Here is a 22,510-nt window from a genome sequence, read left to right as displayed (position 1 = left end):
CGTGTTATGCGCAGGTACGTGCTTTCTACATCTACATCTACATCCATACTCCGTGTGTGGCGGATGGTACCCTGAGTACCTCTATCGGTTCTCCCTTCTTTACCGTCAACTTACACTGTCCCTCATATCTCTCTTCCATCTTAACGCTAGTATCTAAATAACACAGCAGAAACACGAGTCCGAATCAGAGCAAAATCCTTTCTAGTCCATTCCACTGCTCAGCTACCACAGCAGAAGAAATCCGACTCTGGAATGATCGCCCTTACTACGATATCAATATATCAGAACAAACGGCCTTGTCTCGTCGAATACAACGGTTCCCTTTGTAACGTCCCCTTAGAAAAATTAATGAATTACTGTGCTGGTAAACCCCTACGTTATTTGATTTTCAAACAGCTGAGCAAAACTGAACGTACTCAGACTATCACTAAAGTGACACACAATATTTTTAGCGCAACGCAATCTGACTTTTAATAATCCCTGCAAAAGAATGGCCCTGACTAACATTAAACTATACCTTTCACAAATCACTTACCTCACAAAAATCTTCGCTGCTCAAGCTACTGCAATACAGCGAGCGCCACTACTGCCAGCTAAATAAAAGATTCAAATTATGGAAGGCACTAACTACTGATAGGGATAGTTAGCAAATGAAAGATTTTGTTAGAGAACAAACAATGTATTTACCTTAATAGTGTTCAAAAGTCATAATATATATATCAGTTCATGACATCCAGTCTTACAAATTTACTGTCTCTGATGGACACACGTCCAGATCATCCGCTCTCAAAACTCCGCCATCTCTCTCCCCACATCCACCACTGCTGGCGGGTCACCTCCAACCGCGCAACGCTACGCGCTGTTAACATCCAGCTGCCCAACACTACAATAGCAAACAACAATGCAAACCAGCCACAGACTTCACACAGCACAGTCAGCGATTTTCATACAGAGCGCTACGTGGCGTTACCAATAAAAAAACATAAACAGCCTACTTACACCTTCAGATCACCGAAGTTAAGCAATGTCGAACGCTGTCGGTACTTGGATGGGCAGCTGCCAGAGTACGTTACGTACTGTTGGTATTCTTCCTGTTGGCTTTCAGACAAAGGGAAGGACAAACGGTGGCGTGAAGTTCCTGATCACCAGTCTTCGCGCCAGTGTCCCGAATTAACATCCAAATCTCTCCGCAGTTTCTCACGGAGTGAGGGTACGTGGCCTTCTCAGTTGATGGCGATCCAGCAGTCTGATGGGGAAGTTGAGCTCGGCGGTCCCATTGGTGCTCTTCGTCCCACGGTGCCGGCACCAGATTCCACCGTATCCCTTCTCTCACCATCACACAACGCAAGCATGGCAGCACATGACACACATACATTACAGTGATCTACAAGTATCATATACACTTAACACAGAAATCTCATTTCCGTCGTTTCCCTAAATCGCTTCAGGCATATGCCGGGATAGCTCCTTTGTAGAGGACTGATCGATTTCCTTCGCCATGCTTTCCTAATCCTAGCTTTTTGGGACCGTTACAGGCCGATCCTCGTCCACAGAAATCTCACACTTCACGAAGCAAAGTTTCCAGTGTGCGCCTAATTGGAAAGATTTTTCCATCAGCTTTCTCCTCCGAATGTGAAAATATTTTGTTGACACCGACCTACATAGGGAGGAACGATCACCACGATAAAATAAGGGAAATCAGAGATCGTACGGAAAGATATAGCTGTTCATTTTTTCCGCGCGCTATACGAGAGTGGAATAAAAGAGAATTGTAAAGGTGGTTCGATGAACCCTCTGCGCCGGCCGAGGTGGCCGAGCGGTTCTAGGCGCTACGGTCTGGAAGCGCGCGACCGATACGGTCGCAGGTTTGAATCCTGCCTCGGGCATGGATGTGTGTGATGTCCTTAGGTTAGTTAGGTTTAAGTAGTTCTAAGTTCTACGGGACTGATGACCTCAGAAGTTAAGTCCCATAGTGCTCAGAGCCATTTGAACCATTTTTTTAACCCTCTGCCAGGTATTTAAATGTGATTTGCAGAGTATCCATGTAGATGAAGATGTAGATGTAGAAATTACACGCGAGCGGAGCTGGTATGTACCCGCGTTTGTTTCGGAAAGTTCGTCTGCGGAATTATCCACTCGCTTCTTCTGCCATGTTTGCAACCAAAGATGTTGCGATAGAACCACTGGTAATATTTTTAGATACAATTCTGTACTGCTCACGCGGGGTGTGTATCTATGAGTTACTAAAACAGTCAGTTGTCACTGGCGGCAATGAAAACTGAATAGCACAACACGGAAGAGACAACATGGATTGCACTAAATGTAAACAATTGAATACAAGGTTGTTGTCCAACTCTGTATTTCCACCATCTTGGATCTGAATGACAAGAACGACAACAAGAGAACATATACGGACAGTTACAGTAAAACAATAAAAATCTTGCACTTTAACAAAATTGACTTTAAAAATTGAAAAGAAACGTTTTTAAGAGAACTAATCTGTATAAATTTACGGAATGAAGCAGGGTTTGGCGAGAAACCTGGATTTTAAATGAGCACAGCATCTGAACGTAAGAAAATGCACTACGGAAGCGGGGTTTTTGCAAACACAAAGGATTCTACTCACTTTGCGTTGTGTTAAAACAGCGACTTGGAACTGCAATTACGGCCTCCAATTTTATTTTACCGTTCTGGTGCTAGTCACCATAATATTTTCCTGGTGCGTCCTTTCCAGAAAATTTCCGTCTCCGGCCCACATGAAATTAAAAACAAGAGGGTTAGCTATGATTTTGATTCGAGTCTCTGTTCGGGCGCCACATCTGATCTAAGGAAATATTAGGGGAAGTAACATATACTTGCGTGGCTCCCTTTCCCGTTTAGAAAGTGCCGCGTACCATTGTGGAACAGTGAGGCTTTGTGCCAGCGATGTGTGATTTTAGAAGTAATGTTTGCTAAGGAATTCCAGGACGTCACTCGCACTGAAAATGTACCTAAGGGCTAGTTTAAAACTGAGTTTGAAGAATATTACAAGGGGGGGGGGGGGAATATAAGTAGTATGTTAGCGTCGGCCTTACTGTTCTGCCCACACAATGACACTTCGGACGCGGTTGGTTCTGTGAAAAAACTTGGCACATAGAAAGTAAATGATTAAGGTTGTTCATCTACCAAAGCAAACACAAATGTAGAGTAATTGACACTATAATTATGAGCTTCGATTTAACATACATATAATATGTTAACACTTACGTCAATAACAATGACAGAGCCTGAGTGGTTTGATAAGTTTTGAAATCACGTAGAAATGTCCATTCATTAACCACTCTGCGTTTTTTTACACATATTAGTCCCACATGCAGCAAAATGACAGTATATTACTGTAGGTTTTCTCAAATTACAAATCTTATAATGAGGCCTAAAGTAATGCAGCGTCCGTATTATACAGGAGATAAAAAGAGAGTAATATCGTCCGGCAGTGGACGATGGCTTGCGCGCTTGCTTTTTTTTTAATATTCAAATGTCTTCAGGGTCTGTCTTTAATATCGATGTCTTTATATGCGCGTTTAATTAGTCTATAGTTTCTTAGGCGCGTCAGTGGCGCTGGATTCATTTCTCCTTGTAAATCGTCAAAATAAATCATTACAATGCGTAGTTAAACATTGTTGTTGTTGTGGTCTTCAGTCCTGAGACTGGTTTGATGCAGCTCTCCATGCTACTCTATCCTGTGCAAGCTTCTTCATCGCCCAGTACCTACTGCTACCTACATCCTTCTGAATCTGCTTAGTGTATTGATCTCTTGGTCTCCCTCTACGATTTTTACCCTCCACGCTGCCCTCCAATGCTAAATTTGTGATCCCTTGAAGCCTCAAAACATGTCCTACCAACCGATCCCTTCTTCTAGTCAAGTTGTGCCACAAAATCCTCTTCTCCCCAATCCTATTCAATACCTCATCATTAGTTACGTGATCTACCCACCTTATCTTCAGCATTCTTCTGTAGCACCACATTTCGAAAGCTTCTATTCTCTTCTTGTCCAAACTGGTTATCGTCCATGTTTCACTTCCATACATGGCTACACTCCATACCAATACTTTCAGAAACGACTTCCTGACACTTTATACTCGATGTTAACAAATTTCTCTTCTTCAGAAACGATTTCCTTGCCATTGCCAGTCTACATTTTATATCCTCTCTACTTCGACCATCATCAGTTATTTTACTCCGTAAATAGCAAAACTCCTTTACTACTTTAAGTGTCTCATTTCCTAATCTAATACCCTCAGCATCACCCGATTTAATTTGACTACATTCCATTATCCTCGTTTTCCTTTTGTTGATGTTCATCTTATATCCTCCTTTCAAGACACTGTCCGTTCCGTTCAACTGCTCTTCCAAGTCCTTTGCTGTCTCTGACAGAATTACAATGTCATCGGCGAACCTCAAAGTTTTTACTTCTTCTCCATGAATTTTAATACCTACTCCGAATTTTTCTTTTGTTTCCTTTACTGCTTGCTCAATATACAGATTGAATAACATCGGGGAGAGGCTACAACCCTGTCTCACTCCTTTCCCAATCACTGCTTCCCTTTCATGCCCCTCGACTCTTATAACTGCCATCTGGTTTCTGTACAAATTGTAAATAGCCTTTCGCTCCCTGTTAAACAGTATACATTGACAAATAAATGGCTCTTGGCCTCTTTCATTACTCAAATCAGTGTTTTACGTGCCGAGACGTTGCGGTGTGAAAATACAACCTGCCTGCTCAACCTGTTCTCGTACTTCTCTAAGAGTCGTTGGTTGACGAGTCGCACCAGTCACTTACCATGCCATCACATCCCATACATGCTCGACTGGACACAAGTCCTTAGATCGTTCTGACCGGAGAAGTCGTGTAGAGCACGTTTAGCTTCACGGGTAGCGTGTGGGTCAGCTTTTCCCTGTTGGAACAACACACCACCTTCCTGTTACAAGAACGGCAAAAGAACGGGTGTAACGGCATTCTGCACGTACACAGCGCTGGTCGGCGTCCCTTTTGGGAACACCAAAGGTGGACGAGGTTTGGAGCTTGTCGCAGACCATAAGGCCTGGGACAGAACCAGCGTGTCTTGGACGAATGCGTACTACGAGGCACCGCTCACGAGGTCTACGTCGTTCGTGCAAACGACCATCGATTGACCCCAGGCAGGATCTGCTTTCATCGCTGATGACCACAGCGCGCCATGCCATCCTCCAAGAGATCCTCTGACGAGTCAGCCCAGCCGCGTACGTCGATGCTGTGGCGAGAATGAAAGACGGCCTAGAGGTGTGCGTGCCCATAGTTCCGTTGCTAATAATCGATTCGCAGTAGCACGTGTTGACACGCCTGGGCTGAAGTCCCCCTTACCTGTGCTATGGCAGCTGTACGATCTTCCAGTGTTGCCCTCACAAAACGGTGTTCCTGGCGGGCGCCTGCGCTGCGTGGACGTCCAGAACCTCGTCTACGGCTGTGAGAATGTTCACGTGGCCACTGATACCAGCATCGCTGCACCATTGGCGCAGCACGTGCAACTCGTGTGGCAGTTCTCCGAAAGGACCATCCCGCCCCTTGGAAGGCCAGTATTCGACCCCTTTTAAACTCGCTTAGTTGGCTGTGGATAGCACGTGTGCTTCTTCGTCTTGCTTCACATATTTTCACCACACTGTGCCTTTTGGCTGTGAGCATTCCGTATTAATGGGTAGACACAGACGGCGCTCTGATAGCTATGCCACTAGGCTATGCCACTGTTGGCGAACGATGCTGAAACTGTTATCAGTAAATGTATTATCCCCCAGGCTGCACATGCCGTCATCGCATCAAAATCGACGTCGTTTTTCCAGTGTACTAATTTTTTTCCTATAGTGTATGTTGAAGGGTAGTGTTGTGCGGACAACAGTTCAGGCTATGATCAGTACTAATTTCGCTGCTCTACGTTCATTACTAATTTTTTATAAGACAGAAGGCATTACTTCTTGATCCATTCTCGTATAACACACCATATGGACACCCCTGTAGTTCTAAGTAGTCACTCCGCTTACGGCTGGAAAAAAAATATGTATTACAACCGCAGTTTCGGTATACTATTATTTTCAAGCAAACGGAAACAAACACTGTATCACAGGCATCCACGTTTCTTTTCACTATGCTTAAAACGACAAAATATCGGAATTGCAATCGAAATAAATGTTTAATAGTATTAACATGTAAAGGAACTTAATGTTTTTTTCTTATTACTAAATGTATGGGTAATTATTCGACTCTCATACCAAAGATTAACATGAAAAGTATTTAATACTGATGGACAAAAGAAGATTTGCGCTCTTCGTTTATTAGTTTTAGTATTAGTTACCTTTCGTTGTTCTCATGTCCTAGTGATAAGACGTGTTGTGTAGTTTTAAAGTGAAATGGTGTTATACAATGAAAGCAATTTATGAAACAGAACGACTTGCTGATTTACGATACCATGGATCCCAGCTCCTGTGACTCTGTAAGATTATTATGATTTTAATTTTATAGGGAGAATTTAGATGGAGGCCACGATCTTCACGATGACACTGCTCAACAACAGAGGAACGTGAATGTGTTCATCTCTTTCCGTTCGTGGCCGCCAATGTCAAATTCAGTACTTTTTACGCGACATTCAGAACCTACAATCTTTCCTTTCACTTAATTAAGAAGTCCAATTATTTTCTTTCCTAGATGAATAAATCTGTTTTAACCACAATTATTTTTACCCAGGCCACAGGGAATGACAGTACTCGTATTTAGATCGTACATGCCTCTATCCCGATCGTGCGTTCTCATACATTTGAGTGGGTACCAACGTAAGAATACTTACGACCCATTTCTTTCCCAGCATTAATTCTTATTTTGAACTACTCACTCGCGAATTTACGTGCCTTCTTGTTTTGTATCGTCAGTCGGTTGTATTCCTTAATATCATTATTTTTAATATTCAGTAGCTTAGGCTCCACTATTGCCCTTTGCCTGTGTCGCAACGGTGCTTCACGCGAAATATTTATTACGCGACATTCATACGAACTCACGTTTCAAAATTAGGACACCGGCTGACTAAGATTCCAACAATTTAACAGGGCGGTTTCAATGGCGACCGAGTGCCATGGCCTTTGTTTCACAAAAAATAATACAAATTTCAAGTTGAAATATTTAATTAATATTTTTCCATCCCTTATTGCGACTATAACCAAGTGTTTGTGTTACATGTTACGCCAGCTGCGTACCAGATAAGAAAATCAGTCCATAAAATTCACAAATATTTATCAAAAAAAATTTGGAAAAGAAGGAACTTTTGGAACGTTAAACCGATTACCAACAAAAACGACCGGCAAAAGAAAATATGTAAGGTAAGGGCAACAGCACTACTTCTCTTTTGGTTGATCGTAAATGTGGGATTGAATTGAATTTTTCCGACACCCACTGCTTAGAACTCATTAATCTTTCCAAATTCTTTTGAAATTTAGTAACCTGGTGGTAGTAGTAGTAGTAGAATAAGAAGAAGAAGAAGAAGAAGCTTTATTCATCCGTAGATCTCTTTTTGCAAGGATACGGGACATGTCAATTTAATATACGTGAATGTATCACAAGATGGCGGATTATTTTCATTGACTTCACGCGCAGAAGTCACTTATCAGTCTACTCTTTCACCAGGTACATATTTTACTACACTGAATTTCACGAACGAACGCGACGTCATCTGTGATCTGTTTACGTGAAGTACGAGCCGCAACAGTAGTGAAGTTCGGCTGCACGCTGGTTTACGGTTATATACAGTTATGCTGAAATTAAGATCACAGACCAAAACTATGGATAATTCATTTGATGAGGAGTCAGTTGCTCCAGCTATACCTAACACAGAAGCAGAAAACATTGCAGATACTGATAACCCAATTGCAGCGACTGGTCGTAGTCAGTCACAAGCGACAGACGATAATACGTCAAATTTGGAAACTGCTCCGTATCCCGCAAATGTACAAGGTTCAGTAGAGCCAAACATTATCCCGATGTTTAGAATAGTGCAGACAGATTCGATGCCACAATTTGTAACTCAGTTAACAGCCCAAATGAATACACAAATAGGGAATGTCACAACACAGATAGGAAATGTCACAACACAGATCGGGAATGTAACAGCTCAAATGAATACACAGATAGGAAATGTCACAGCACAGACAAGCAATGTCACTACACAGGTACACAATGCCACAATACAGATAGAGAATGAAACAACTCAAATGAACAAGCTAGACAGTGATTTAAAAAACCTTACTGACACGCACAATAACCTGACGACATAACTGACACAACTAAAAGAGAGGTAGCGGATCAGGTAATAGAAGTGGTGCGTGAAGATTTAAATTCCACGAATCAGGACACTGATAATTTTAAAACCACAGTTAAGGATGTGCCAGATCAGATGCGTAAGTTAACTGAAAATTTCAATGATGTGAGTGTACAGCAAACAGAGCTCAATACAAAAATGCAGGAAGCTGTAAATAAAGTTGAGGACATGAGAAAACAGCAAAAACAGCAATCTGAGGTTTTTTTAGAAGAAAACAACACACACATAAACCATATTCCTGAAACAGATCTACAAAAAGCAATAAGTAACACAATGGAACAAGTATATACTACATAAAACACATCTGTAGATAAACTGCAAATTGAAATAGGCCAGACAGAGAAAACTTTCACACAGGAGTTACCACGCTGGCAGAATCAAATAGTCGAGCAACTAAACAAGAAAATTAGTACAATGAATGAACTACACCAAGACGTAGATGAACGTGGCAACATACCCACAGGTAAGAGCGATAGTGCAGTTAATGAGTATCCTACTCCGAATGTACGTGCGTATTCATCAAATTATGAGATGTACGGTAACCAACGACACCGTGACGAAAGAAAGAAACAGCAGATAGCTGAAACTACTTTGTCATCAGTTTTGTTAGAAGAGAGTCTTATAAAACACCTGCAGTTTCAAGTGTTCATCCCTGAAAAGAAGTCTGTGCATCTAGCAATTTATATAAAGTCATTCAGAACTGTACTGCCTAAAACGTGGTCGGAATAGGAAAAGATACGATATGTTACGGGTTATATCCAAGGCGATGAAGCGTTGTGGGAGATAGAAATGTCAGGAACTTGTCAGACATTAGAACAGTTTCAAAACGCGTTTCTTTCAAACTACTGGTTCAAGAGAGATTAAGGAAAGCCCTATTCAACCCTGAAGAATATAATCAAATATTTAGATCATTGTGAAAGTATTTTGAGAAATTGAGAGGCACCCACATGCCTTGCTCATACTGTGGCATCAAGCAGTCAGGTCTGCAAGATGGGTGGTCTGCCAAGCGAGTGGACTCATTCTTATTTATCGAGTAACATGAACTCTAGTACTCACAATTAAGTTACAAGTTATTCTCCTGTTTGAATATTACGCAACAGGTACGGAAACGCCATCTGACTATTAGTAATTTACACAACTCTGACTGTTCACTATGCACTGGCAATACCACATTTTCTTTCTTATTTATCGGCTTTGATCAACACGTGGCCATCGCACTGAATATGAATGGCGCACACATTGTAAATTGTGGGTATCGTGACAACATACTATTCGAAGGAAAAGGCCACCAATCTTTTTCTTTTCACTATTTTATTTATTCCGATAAATTCTATAATCTAAACACACAAATTCTATAACCTACAACAACAACACATGAGAAATTCCGCCCAGTGGGCATGGCTTTACATTGGTGATTCTCTATCTTATGGTCTCGTAATTATTTAACGCTACAGTGCACTTTCTGGATAGGATGGTGGATCTTTTTTTATATCTCACACTTCGACTCTCACACCCATCATTACGAAAATTTCCTCCAGACCGAGTTGTACAAAAAGGAACATGCATAACCTACTGCCTCTGAAACTATCTTGTTACTCTCCCATGCCAACCACACATACTTCAATTTCATGAAATACATCACACTGGCAACATACAATACAAAGAATAGTCACAACGTTATAATCACATCACTTTCAACTCTCCCACTTCAATTAGTATTTAACCCAGTTTCACACGACACTGCCCCACTTCGTAATTTTTCTTTCCTACTATGAACTCTGGAGGATATATGCACGTCTTCCTGTGCAATGCAAGCCAAGTGGCGTTGCTGGATAGACGGCTGACTCACCTTGCTTCTCTCTCAGAGTATTATAGTTTGAATCAATCGTCACACGGAAACATAACACGCAAAGTAATATTAAGAGCATATTCATCACACACGCGAGTCCTCAACTGATACCATGGACGAGTACTTCTCTTTATCCTTTGTCTCATACACAGATTGAGACTCACACAGTACTCACCACGTGGAAGTACTCGTCTCTAATTTCAAGTCCTGCACACGCCATTTCTTAAATATTTCCAACTTATAGTACACACGCTAGTAATTCAGCTTAACTTAAGCAGTCGGAAGTATTTCAACTTATTGCTACACGTGGTTTCATTGTGACCGTTGGTCACTTCCGAAGATTACTACGATCCCCTTAATATTACCTGCCTGTCATTTAATTCTACCCACAAAAGTTCCTGAAATAGAGAAATTATTATTCCAAATTACTCTTAAGTATTTCACATGCATACCACGTCTCCACTCTTTTGTCTTTACGGAGCACAACTAAAACAGGTCTTAACAGCACAAGATCCAGCGGCAGAGTGCTGAAACATGGCCGTTCTTCAGGTCCTCTCGCACCTCTCCCGAAGTGCGGGAAGACCATGCTACCCATTGGTCAGCCACATTTCAGGCGCTCAAAGCTCCGGTAAATTTCATCTCTTTGGTTCCACCAAAGGTGACCAAAAGATCGTCTCAAAGATGATCACATATTCACATTCACTATCTGCGGTTAGCAGAAAACCATACATTCATTCATTTCACAGATCTCACCAAACTGGATGTAGGGATTTATTTTGTGGGAGTGCACATGTGATCAATTAAATAAATAAATTGCCATTCTTTCCCACACTGGTATCCGGCTTCGCTGTACTAATTGAAATTGAGTTATTATTAGAAAAATATGTTGTACTGACAAGAATAACGAAGAATGTTGTACCTATTTTTAATGTCGGGCGGTACTGTACCCTTTCAAAATATTTAAATAAGACGAGGCTCTGGGATGATCCAGTGACACGCACTGGCGTCCTACGCATTCTGAAAGCTAAACTACCGCATAATATTCGGGTAAAGTCAGTACAAGTACCCGAAAGCAATTTGGAGTATTTTCTATCTGTGTCGGAGACTATTGACTTAACTAATGAAGATGCAAGGCAGAGCCACACCAACCAAAATAATTTCCGTAGCAGCGGTGGAGACCAGCCTGAGCAGCGCCAGCCGCAGTACGGCGTCAACAATGTAGCGTGCGCGGTTGAGTCACGACCGGCTTTTGTCGACCCTGCCGCAGCAGCGCATATGCTATAACCGAGTTCGGGAGGCATTTTAGTAATGACTATAACCAAAATTTTAACCCAGGGTATAAAAGGAAAGGAAAAAATGGTGACAGAAACTACTCTGGTTATTCCGGTAACCGAAAACGAAATTGGAATAGAAACGACAACGGGAATCAGTAAGGTAACACTTACAGTAATTTTCAGCTTCAATTTAGCAACAACAGCACGTCTGACCCACGAAGTGTGCAGTGGCAGGACCCGAATAGTAACAAACCATACCATTCCCAAGTGCAAAGTAACATTACAAGTATAAACTCAGGGCAGAATCCACGGCCGGAATGCGCAACGGAGGAACAACACTTCGGGAGAGAATATTATAGAAGTGACAAACGAAGCACCTACAAACAGTAATACTGGGGCGTTAAACTAAACGTGGCCTCATTATACTTTCCAGTGTTGACCATGGACAGCCGTGGGGGCGATCCAAGGTAAGACAGGTATTGATCTCTATTACAGAACAAGCTCAACGCCGTAAGAAACATTTTGACAAACAGCTAAATGGTGTTACCAGACTTGTGGTTGGAGAAAAAGTATTACTTGAGACCCCATGTGAGATCTTCTCTGTTAGCTAGGAAAAACGCTCAGTGGCAAATAAAGTATACTGGTCCGAACATTATTGTACATATTCCGCATGACGGATGTTACACTACTGGCCATTAAAATTGCTAAACCAAGAAGAAATGCAGATGATAAACGGGTACTCATTGCACACATATATGTTTCTAGAACTGACGTGTGATTACATTTTCACGCAATTTGGGTGCATAGACCTTGAGAAATCTGTACCCAGAACAACCACCTCTGGGCGTAATAACGGCCTCGATACGCCTGGGCATTGAGTCAAACAGAGCTTGGATGGCGTGTACAGTTACAGCTGCCCATGCAGCTTCAACACGATACCACAGTTTATCAAGAGTAGTGACTGGCGTATTGTGACGAGCCAGTTGCTCGGCCACCATTGACCAGACGTTTTCAGTTGGGGGGAGATCTGGAGAATGTGCTGGCCAGGGCAGCAGTCGAAAATTTTCTGAATCCAGAAAGGGCCGTACAGGACCTGCAACATGCGGTCGTGATTATCCTGCTAAAATGTAGGGTTTCGCAGGGATCGAATGAAGGGTAGAGCAACGGGTCGTAACACATCTGAAATGAAACGTCCACTGTTCAAAGTGCCGTCAATGTGAACAAGAGCTGACCGTGTAACCAATGGCACCCCATACCATCACGTCGGGTGATATGCCAGTACGGCGATGACGAATACACGCTTCCAACGTGCGTTCACCGACCATCATGATGCTGTAAACAGAACCAGGATTCATCCGAAAAGATGACGTTTTGGCATTCGTGCAGCCACGTTCGTCGTTGAGTACACCATCGCAGGCGCTCCTGTCTGTGATGCAGCGTCAAGGGTAACCGCAGCGATAGTCTCCGAGCTAACAGTCCATACTGCTGCAAACGTCGTCGAACTGTTCGTGCAGATGGTTGTTGTCTTGCAAACGTCCCCATCTGTTGACTCAGGGATCGAGACGTGGTTGCACGATCCGTTACAGCCATGCGGATAAGATGCCTGTCATCTCGACTGCTAGTGATACGAGGCCGTTGGGATCCAGCACGGCGTTCCGTATTACCCTCCTGAACCCACCGATTCCATGTTCTGCTAACAGTCATTGGATATCTACCAACGCGAGCAGCAACGTCGCGATGCGATAAACCGCAAGCGCGATAGGCTACAATCCGACCTTTATCAAAGTCGGAAACGTGATGGTACGCATTCCTCCTCCTTACACGAGGCATCACAACAACGTTTCACCAGGCAACGCCGGTCAACTGCTGTTTGTGTATGAGAAATCGGTTGGAAACTTTCTTCATGTCAACACGTTGTAGGTGCCGCTACCGGCGCCAACCTTGTGTGAATCCTCTGAAAAGCTAATCAGTTGCATATCACAGCATCTTCTTCCTGTCGGTTAAATTTCGCGTCTGTAGCACGTTATCTTCGTGGTGTAGCAATTTTAATGGCCAGTAGTGTATTTATGTGCGTATCCTCACAATGGTAAAATCAATGCACTCAGTGGCTTGAGGAAATTCTACCATGTTTAAATATCACACTTCACATCTACCTATGCACACGAGTGAAATAAGTAACCTATGGTAAAATAAGGGAATACGATTAGTGTAAAGTAAGTATATTTTGTGCAGCTACATGAATCAGAGCATTTCACTACCTTTGTTTATATTTGTCAGTGACTGTGGACACAATACACAAGCAAGCTAGAACATACACAGCAATTGACGACTAGCAATGTTGGCACAGGGTGTACTTGGAAGGTGTGGCTGAATAATTTGTGATCACAGTGGTATTTTTGTTTTAAGTTTATGTACGAAGGATTCTGGAGAGAAAAATTTGCACAGACCTCGGAACAAGGTAGCTGTAAGTTTTTCTTATGCCACTTGTGCCTCAAGATTATAAGGTACAGGGTAAGTTACAGAAAATATTGGATTCCCTAAGGTTCGTAAGTATATGGTCACGCAAGTACATGTCAAGCTGCAGGGAGAATATTTTTTTTATGTATCCACACCACTAGGCGTTATCTATGAATACATGGACCAAATTAATTTTTTGTATGTTGCAATGATGATATGATTTCTGGCTCCTATATGAAAGTTTAGCATGCTATATACCATACGCACGACAACCTAGTCTAAGTAACGTGTATCCAAAGATAAAACCTTTAAATAAAAATTGGTGTCATCTTACTGAAATGCAAATAATTTTTCAACTTTATACACATATTTGAGTGCAAGTACACTATTGAGGTACAATTTGTAAAGGTTACCTGAGTTAAAATTAACGCCGTCTCTTAGAATAAAAAAAAAAAAAAAAAAGAAATATGTACGAGGTAAGTTACAGGAAATTGACCGGCAGAGAAATTAGGTAAAGCCCAAACAAATATAATTCTTTACATATGGCGTTCATCGAGATGCTACGAGGCTTAATTCAACATACATTATTTGATCAAAAGTATTCGGACAGCCCCAAAAACACACGTTTTTGGTATTAGGGCATTGTGCTGCCACCTACTGGCAGGTACTCCATGTCAGTGACTTCAGCAGTCATTAGACATCATGAGAGAGCAGAATGGGACGCTCCGCGGAACTCACGGACTTCGAACGTAGTCAGATGATAGGATGTCATTTCTGTCATACGTCTGTACGCGAGATTCCACACTCCTAAACATCCCTAGGTCCACTGTTTCCGATGTGATAGTGAAGTGGAAACGTGAAGGGACATGTATAGCACAAAAGCTTACAGGCCAATCTCGTCTGTTGACTGACAGAGACCGCCGACAGTTGAAGAGGGTCGTAATGTGTAATAAATAGGCAGACATCTATCCAGACCATCACACAGGAATTCCAAACGGCATCAGGATCCACTGAAAGTACTATGACAGTAAGGCAGGAGGTGCGGAAATTTGGATTTCATGGTCGAGCGGCTGCTCATAAGCCACACATCGTGCCGGTAAATGCCAAACGACGCCTCGCTTGGTATAAGGCGCGTAAACATTGGACGACTGAACAGTGGAAAAACGTTGTGTATAGTGACGAATCACGGTACACAATGTGGCGATCCGATGCCCGGTGAATGTCATCTGGCAGCTTGTGTAGTGCGAACAGTATATTTCGGAGGCGGTAGTGTTATGGTGTGGTCATGGTTTTAGTGGAGGGGGCTTACACCCCTTGTTATTTTGTGCTGCACTATCACAGAACAGGTCTACATTGATGATTTAAGCACGTCCTTGCTTTCATCTTTCAACATGATCGAGCACCTGTTCATAACGCACGGTCTGTGATGGAGTGGTTACACGACAATAACATCCCTGTAATGGTGAAACTTCCCCTCTGATTGTAAAGAAAGACTGTGCTGGTAAATTTCTACGTTATTTGATACAAAGACAGCTGAGTAAAACTGAACGTACTCAGACAGTTTTCTCTTTACTTATTCTGATCATTTCTAAACTGACACACAATATTTTAGCGCAACGCAGTCTGACTTTTAATAATCCCTACAAAAGAATAGCCCTGAGTAACAATAACCTTTAGCCTACATGAATCACTTACCTCACAAAAATCTTCGTTACTCGAACTACTTTAATACAGCGAACGCCAATACTGCCAGCTAAATAAAAGATCCTAACTACTGAAGGCACTAACTACTGATAGGCATACAGTTAGCAAATGAAAGATTTTGATAGAGAACAAACAATGTATTTACCTAAATACAGGGCTATTACAAATGATTGAAGCGATTTCATAAATTCACTGTAGCTCCATTCATTGACATATGGTCACGACACACTACAGATACGTAGAAAAACTCATAAAGTTTTGTTCGGCTGAAGCCGCACTTCAGGTTTCTGCCGCCAGAGCGCTCGAGAGCGCAATGAGACAAAATGGCGACAGGAGCCGAGAAAGCGTATGTCGTGCTTGAAATGCACTCACATCAGTCAGTCATAACAGTGCAACGACACTTCAGGACGAAGTTCAACAAAGATCCACCAACTGCTAACTCCATTCGGCGATGGTATGCGCAGTTGAAAGCTTCTGGATGCCTCTGTAAGGGGAAATCAACGGGTCGGCCTGCAGTGAGCGAAGAAACGGTTGAACGCGTGCGGGCAAGTTTCACGCGTAGCCCGCGGAAGTCGACGGATAAAGCAAGCAGGGAGCTAAACGTACCACAGCCGACGGTTTGGAAAATCTTACGGAAAAGGCTAAAGCAGAAGCCTTACCGCTACAAGCCCTGACACCCGATGACAACGTCAAACGCTTTGAATTTTCGGCGCGGTTGCAAGAGCTCATGGAAGAGGATGCGTTCAGTGCAAAACTTGTTTTCAGTGATGAAGTAACATTTTTTCCTTAATGGTGAAGTGAACAGACACAATGTGCGAATCTGCTCGGTAGAGAATCCTCACGCATTCGTGCAGCAAATTCGCAATTCACCAAAAGTTAACGTGTTTTGTGCAATCTCACGGTTTAAAGTTTACGGCCCCTTTTTCTTCTGCGAAAAAACGTTACAGGACACGTGTATCTGGACCTGCTGGAAAATTGGCTCATGCCACAACTGGAGACCGACAGCGCCGACTTCATCTTTCAACAGGATGGTGCTCCACCGCAGTTCCATCATGATGTTCGACATTTCTTAAACAGGAGGTTGGAAAACCGATGGATCGGTCGTGGTGGAGATCATGATCAGCAATTCATGTCATGGCCTCCACGCTCTCCCGACTTAACCCCATGCGATTTCTTTCTGTGGGGTTATGTGAAAGATTCAGTGTTTAAACCTACTCTACCAAGAAACGTACCAGAACTGCGAGCTCGCATCAACGATGCTTTCGACCTCATTGATGGGGACATGTTGCGCCGAGTGTGGGAGGAACTTGATTATCGGCTTGATGTCTGCCGAATCACTAAAGAGGCACATATCGAACATTTTTGGATGCCTAAAAAAACTTTTTGAGTTTTTGTATGTGTGTGCAAAGCATTGTGAAAATATCTCAAACAATAAAGTTATTGTAGAGCTGTGAAATCGCTTCAATCATTTGTAATAACCCTGTAGTGTTCAAAATTCACAATATATGTATAAATTCTTGACATCTACTTTGACAAATTTCCTTTTTCTGACGGACACACGTCCAGATCGTCCGCTCGTATTAACATCTCAAAACTCTGTCATCTCTCTCCCCACATCTACCACTGCAGGCGGCTCAGCTCCGACTGTCCAACGCCACGCCCTGTTCACATGCAACTGCGTAGCACTGCACTAGCGAATAATCCAACAATGCCGCCAACAAGCCACAGACTGCACACAGCGCAGTCAGCGATTTTAATACAGAGCGCTACGAGGCGTCATCAACATAAACAGCCTACTTACAATGGAGTGACCGACACCGACTCGTGACCTGAATCCTATAGAGCACCTTTGGGACGTTTTGGAACGCCGACTTCGTGCCAGGCCTCACAGACTGACATCGACACCTCTCCTCAGTGCAGCACTCTGCCGTTCCCCAAGAAACCTTCCAGCACGTGACTGAACGTATGCCTGCGACAGTGGAAGCTGTCATGAATGCTAAGGGTGGGCCAACACCATATTGAATTCCAGCATTACCGATGGAGGGCGACACGAACTTGTAAGTCATTTTCAGCCAGGTGTACGGATACTTTTGATCACATAGTTTATTTTTCCTAACACGTTACCGGCCCGCACCTCTACCAGCCGTATCCAACGTCGCGGAGGGCCGTGGTCATATTGTTTTGGCTGGTCAGTGTAAATAAATAAAGCCAGATGCAGCGACACAGCGTCTGTGCGGCAATAAGCGCCACGCGGTGGTGGAAAGCCACGCCACGGCCCGCGACCGGTGCTCTGCCGCTGTCAGCAACAGAGGCGGCAGCAGTCAGCGTCAGCTCCGTGCTCTGCCGGTAATGCAGAGTGCGGCGTCAGCCGTGTTGACATCCGCGCGTCAGCGGCGCCGATTGGCCCAAACGGCGCGTGTAATCAGATCCGGCTGCCGGCTGGCGGCTGGCGGGTAGCCGCCCAAATGAGCGCGCCGCCGAATTAGCATGGCCGCGGCCGCACAGTGGCACAGGCCGCGGGGTGGGGGTGGGTCGCGATTCATAATACATCAGGCCGGGCCGGGCCGGGCGCGCCGCGCCGCGCCGCGGAACGCAGTCACCTGCTGCGGTCGCAGGCGACCCTGAAACGAGACCACCAGCCAGTGGCGGGCTCCACCAGTCGCCAGCCCGTCGCGTCGCTCGCCAACCGACAGCAGTGCGGTGGAACCATCTTTACAATTTCAAACTTTTTCTTCTTTCCGAATTTAGCCAGCTATGGACCGCGTAGACCATAAAATTTATTTCTCAGCCTTTCCTCTCTTCTGGGAACCCCTGGATTCTTTCCCTTTTTTTTCTTTTCGTCCTTCCAGGATACGTAATAGATGGAACAAAAGTTGTTATGGCTTTCGTCGCCATTTCTTGACAAATTGTCTGTTAGCTTCTGTCTCGGATTTTTCGGCCGACTTTCTTTTGACAATTTTTCTGATGTTTCGTCAGCACGAGTGGCTGACAGTGTCAAAGTTCTCCATTGTCGGTAGGGTAATAGATGTACCTCACTTTTAGTGTTTTTCTTCAAATGAGTCTGTGCCGTTGAATGTGTAAGTAGGCTGTTTAGGTTTTTATGTTGGTAACGCCACGTCGCTCTATATCAAAATCACTGATAGTGCTGTGTGCAGTCTGTGGCTGGTTTGCATTGTTGGAATTTGCTATTGTAGTGTTGGGCAGTTGGCTGTTAACAGCGCGTAGCGTTGCGCAGTTGGAGGTGAGCCGCCAGCAGTAGTGGATGTGGGGAGAGAGATGGCGGGGTTTTGAGAGCGGATGATCTGGACGTGTGTCCATCAGAGGGAGTAAATTTGTAAGACTGGATGTCATCATGACTTTTGAACACTATTAAGGTAAATACATTGTTTATTCTCTATCAAAATCTTTCATTTGCTAACTATGCCCATCAGTAGTTACTGACTTCAGTAGTTAGAGTCTTTTATATAGCTTGCAGTATTAGCGCTCGCTGTATTGCAGTAGTTCGAGTAACGAAGATTTTTCTGAGGTAAGTGATTCATGAAAGGTATAGGTTATTGTTAATCAGGGCCATTCTTTTGTAGGGATTATTAAAAGTCAGATTGCGTTGCGCTAAAAATATTGTGTGTCAGTTTAGTGATGATCAGAATAAGTAAAGAGAGAAATGTCTGAGTACGTTCAGTTTTGCTCAGCTGTTTGAAAATCAAATAACGTAAGGGGTTTGCCAGCACAGTAATTCATAAATTTTTCTAAGGGGACGTTTCAAATGATTCTATTTTAAGCTATTGACTCTGTTTCTGAATTTTTCTCCGTCTTCCTTGATCTCTAGTGTAATACCAGCTTCTTGTGAATATTCTAATGACTTCTTGTGTCCATTTGGAAGGGGACTTTAAGGATGGATGTTACTGAAGTTAGTCTTGCTCTGTGAGTTTTGGTCTGTTCTTACTAGGTGTCCATAAAATTTCAGCCGTCGTTTCTGCATTGTATTCGAGGTCTTTTCGGTGCATTTCTAGAGCTCCTCGTGTTTCTTACTCTACAAGACACGTGCTCTGATACAGGACAACAAATTGCGTCGAATGGACATGCTCCTACGAACACGTTGTGTCAACACCTACCTTGTCTCCAAACTGAACTACTTTGCTGTTGTCCTTCCCTTGAAGGTTACGATGGCCGACAGATTTCAAGCAGCATATGGACATTTCGTGAGCGCCGGTCTTGTTTTAATGTCCGACGCGCCACCCTGATACTACCGCTGTGGGCCGGCGGTATCGGTTTAATTCATGTCTTGAACCGTGCGGTTCCGTCGGTCTTAACACTACGCTTCGCACGTGGACCTCTGCCCACGCCAATCTGACGGGCACCCTAATAGCTGTTCCACGCTCTCAGCATCCACCGGTTTCTGAGGGACACATTTTACCGGCACTCGCCCATATCAGAGACTTCTTGACTGGCCTCAGCTACTTGCGATTGGACCTTTCGTGAACACGGATGTCCATCAAAAATGGTTCAAATGACTCTGAGCACTATGGGACTTAACTTCTGAGGTCATCAGTCCCCTAGAACGTAGAACTACTTAAACCTAACTAACCTAAGGACATCACACACATCCATGTCCGTGGCAGGATTCGAACCTGAGACCGTATCAGTCGCGTGGTTCCCGACGGAAGCGCCTAGAGCCGCTCGGCTTCAGCGGCTGGCGGATGCCCATCACGAAAGAGTACTATCGCCTTTAGCAACAGCAGCAACCTATCAATACGGTCAGACACCGGCACCCCGAAGTTGGCTGGAATACGGTGTGGTGAGCAGTACACACGTATTTTCTACCTACGACGGTGCGTTCATTGTCGCTGGTGGTTGTGAACGGGAGGTTTGCAACCCGTCAGAGGTGAACGGCTGACCCCTTGTGTGCGACATGCCCAGTCGTTGATTCGGATGCACACCGCCTGACTTGTGCTGCGACCATCGACTGCTGGCTACTCACGCAGCGCATGTTGGCATTACTCTTGCGACGATTGCAGGAGTCTATCTCCCCTGATGATATATTGCGCCCCGACGACGTATACTTTTCACCAACCAGGACGAACGCCGTTAACTAAGTAAAAGACATGGCCCTTTACTACGTATTTCGTGATACAGAAAAAAGACACACTGGGCGTTTGGTCCCTACTGATGACACCTGAAGTACAGGACCCAATTCGATAATTATTTAGGTTGACTATTTGCGGACCCTCCTGCTCACTAGGGCGTTCCGGGTATGAGAGGCTGTACCTGAAGAAGAGTCCTGAAGCGTATTCATCCCCTATGGACGGAACAGATGAGTAGATGACTCGGAGGCTCGCTACCGCAGTTGTAGGATCTTTTGTTAACACAAAAAAATAAATGAATAAATACCAAAAATAAAACAAATAAATAAACATAGATCAGCCCGCTAAACCCTCTCCCTGATCCTTTGATTCTAGAACACGTTGCGTGGGCATGGCGACGTGATGGCTAGACCTCGGGTGTCGACCCCTGCCCTACCCGTCGTCCAGCTCCAGCAGCGGTTCCTTAGGGGAAAAAAGGGGTATCGTCTTTGATTAGCAATCAAAACGACCTCAGCCCCGGGTTCGAAACCCACCACCGCTTAGTTTTTGATTAAGCATTGGTAGCCAAAGACTTCTAATCTATTCTTTCTGAATGCCGTTAGGTCATTTGTAAAGATTTCGACTGGACTTATTTCCGGCTTCAGCCAACTTCCCGTACCTACAACGATTTGTGCTTCAGTGCTTTCTAATAGCATTTGGAGTTCCGGTTCTTTTCCGATCCAGCTACGACACTTTGTAATAACGATTTTCCTGTATTTGGCCTGTGTCCTTTTAGTGAGACACCCTTTCTGTAGTTTCCTGAGACCCTCTAACCTAAACAATCGCCCAGTCCTATCCGCACAGCCTCTGTTACCAGTGTAGTCGCTTCCTGTGTCAGTCGAACCTCTGACATATTAAGCAGAACCGGAAACCCACACCCTCTATGGCCCGAATTTAGGAATCTGCAATCCACATGTAACACCATAGCTTAGACACTACATACCTTTTGTTGATTCATTTATTTTTCTATTTTGTTCAACATCCCATTGTTGAACTTCTGTAATTAGTGTACGATTAATTCGATACTGTAATGAAGTGTAATCTCTGTAATATGCACAATATGAGCAAATGATCTTTTGTCTTCCTCATATAATCTCTTTGGTTATCTTTAAAATTAAATAATTTTATTTAAATAATTATATGTAGAACTACCAATATATGCAAATGTTCTGTTTTATTTAAAATGTTTGTTTGCTGTTATGTAAACTGCTGACCTTCACTTAGAGTTCTTAATTATGTTATATGTAAAAGTTGTTGTGGTTCCCCTCAGGAACGGAACTGTGCAGCGCGCGCAAATTGTGGTTGGCCTAGGTAGAAAGGTGGAACAAGAGTCTGACTGTGAACTGCCCATGTAAAAGTTATATATTGTGCTGGTGCCGAGAGAGGCTTTCCGTGCCGCTTTCCTATGCCTCGGATGGATGGACAAAGAGCTGGAAATATTCTGAAATTGGTATCTATCATCGCCACCAAGAAATGACGGAGTTCAGCAATTCTACCTTCAAATCCGCCCACCAACAAGCAATCGCCACCACATTGCGCAATCACTGTAGTGGAACACTATAGTAATGTACAGTGAAGGATCAGCTTATTGGATGTGTTAGTGTGCTCAAATATAAGGTAATTTATAACTGAATTAGCCGGCCGAAGTGGCCGTGCGGTTAAAGGCGCTGCAGTCTGGAACCGCAAGACCGCTACGGTCGCAGGTTCGAATCCTGCCTCGGGCATGGATGTTTG

The sequence above is a fragment of the Schistocerca serialis genome, chromosome 1 (genome assembly GCF_023864345.2).
Source record: "Schistocerca serialis cubense isolate TAMUIC-IGC-003099 chromosome 1, iqSchSeri2.2, whole genome shotgun sequence".
In the NCBI taxonomy this organism is placed as follows: domain Eukaryota; kingdom Metazoa; phylum Arthropoda; class Insecta; order Orthoptera; family Acrididae; genus Schistocerca; species Schistocerca serialis.
The sequence above is the reverse complement of the archived record's forward strand: the minus strand, read 5'-3'. Positions refer to the sequence as shown.